The following is a 2,357-nucleotide window of genomic DNA, read 5'->3' as shown; positions in this document are numbered from 1 at the left end:
TTGGGTAGTTTTTGTGTTACTCAGATCCTGGGTCAGACGTGACAACCCAGTGTTTGGGTAGTTTTTGTGTTACTCAGATCCTGGGTCAGACGTGACAACCCAGTGTTTGGGTATTTTTTGTTTTGCACAGATCTTGGGTCAGACGTAACAACCCAGTGTTTGAGTAGTTTTTGTGTTACTCAGATCCTGGGTCAGACGTGACAACCCAGTGTTTGGGTAGTTTTTGTGTTACTCAGATCCTGGGTCAGACGTGACAACCCAGTGTTTGGGTAGTTTTTGTGTTGCACAGATCTTGGGTCAGACGTAACAACCCAGTGTTTGAGTAGTTTTTGTGTTACTCAGATCCTGGGTCAGACGTGACAACCCAGTGTTTGAGTAGTTTTTGTGTTACTCCGATCCTGGGTCAGAGGAAGCAACCCAGTGTTTGAGTAGTTTTTGTGTTGCACAGATCTTGGGTCAGACGTAACAACCCAGTGTTTGAGTAGTTTTTGTGTTACTCCGATCCTGGGTCAGAGGAAGCAACCCAGTGTTTGGGTAGTTTTTGTGTTGCACAGATCTTGGGTCAGACGTAACAACCCAGTGTTTGAGTAGTTTTTGTGTTACTCAGATCCCGGGTCAGACGTAACAACCCAGTGTTTGAGTAGTTTTTGTGTTACTCAGATCCCGGGTCAGACGTAACAACCCAGTGTTTGAGTAGTTTTTGTGTTACTCAGATCCTGGGTCAGAGGAAACAACCCAGTGTTTGAGTAGTTTTTGTGTTACTCAGATCTTGGGTCAGACGTGACAACCCAGTGTTTGAGTAGTTTTTGTGTTACTCAGATCTTGGGTCAGACGTGACAACCCAGTGTTTGAGTAGTTTTTGTGTTACTCAGATCTTGGGTCAGACGTGACAACCCAGTGTTTGAGTAGTTTTTGTGTTACTCAGATCCCGGGTCAGACGTAACAACCCAGTGTTTGAGTAGTTTTTGTGTTACTCAGATCCCGGGTCAGAGGAAACAACCCAGTGTTTGAGTAGTTTTTGTGTTACTCAGATCTTGGGTCAGACGTGACAACCCAGTGTTGAGTAGTTTTTGTGTTACTCAGATCCCGGGTCAGAGGAAACAACCCAGTGTTTGGGTAGTTTTTGTGTTACTCAGATGTAACAACCCAGGGGTTGAGTTATTTATCGTAGGCATTTGCTTCCTGTTTAGCAGTGCAGCTCCGTCAAATTGGTACATGTTTTCGGTAAAATACAGGTTTGTTTACATTTTATTGTATCTATAAATTCGTTATTGTGCTGAATATCGTTTATTTTTATGCAAAGCAACATCCATGAACGAGATGTGAGACGAGTGTCAAGTCTGTATTTTTACGAGATGGAAACGCCTGATGCCTTGCATAAAATTGTATGATTTTATTCAAAAAGATACAGAACATATATACTTTTGACGATAAAAATATGTACTGAGAACTGTACACTGATTGATTATGGACGGTGGAAACGGGACAACAGAGACCGGTCGATTACACTTGAATTTCTTGTAAATTTAAAGTAATTGCAGTGTGTAATATTCATGAGGATCTATTGACAGAAATGCAATATAATATACATAACTATGTTTTCAGTGGTGTATAAAGACTGTTATGTTTTTATTACCTTAGAATGAGCCGTTTCTATCTACACACACGCGGGTCCCCTTACTTTGAAGCCGCCATTTTGTGCCGCCATGTTTCTACGGTGGCCCTAAACGGACAAACTGCTCTACAGAGCACTAGCTACTCTCTGCTGTCTCAGATGACGTCATTTTTGTCCTGTGTCGGCCACCGTAGCTTCTCTATGCGCTCCGAAAGGGAGGGGTGAGCGATTGCAATTCACAACCTCACCACTAGATGCCGCTATAATTCACACACTGCACCTTTAAGGGGCGTGGCAACTTGAGTGACAGGTGGGTTGCCACTATGGTCGAGCGAGGTGGGCGTGGTCTCAGTAATCAGGCACCTCAGCTCCACCCACGTCCCGCCTCTTTGCCCATTTTTAGTTATCCGGGAGTGACGCTGCCAAGATGGCGACGGCCGGCTTTAGGCTTCAAAAATGCTCTTCGGAAACCTACGGATTTCCATTTTTTTTTTGTAGTCTATGGTTGAAACATCAAATTAAAAAACTGGGACTAATAATATATTTATAAGTATTGCTAAAATTATTCAAATATGTACACAATAGTTATAAACATTAGTTATTTTCAAGTTAGACCCCCCGTCCTGACGTCACCGCAGCCCCTCACAACCGATGACGCAATCCAGTGAAAGCGTACATGAGGGGGAGGGGCTTACAGGAGGAGGAGGGGCGTCTTGCATCGGCACGCGCAGCAGCCAGACAG

The sequence above is a fragment of the Gobio gobio genome (assembly GCF_949357685.1).
Source record: "Gobio gobio genome assembly, chromosome: 4".
NCBI classification, from domain to species: domain Eukaryota; kingdom Metazoa; phylum Chordata; class Actinopteri; order Cypriniformes; family Gobionidae; genus Gobio; species Gobio gobio.
The sequence above is the reverse complement of the archived record's forward strand: the minus strand, read 5'-3'. Positions refer to the sequence as shown.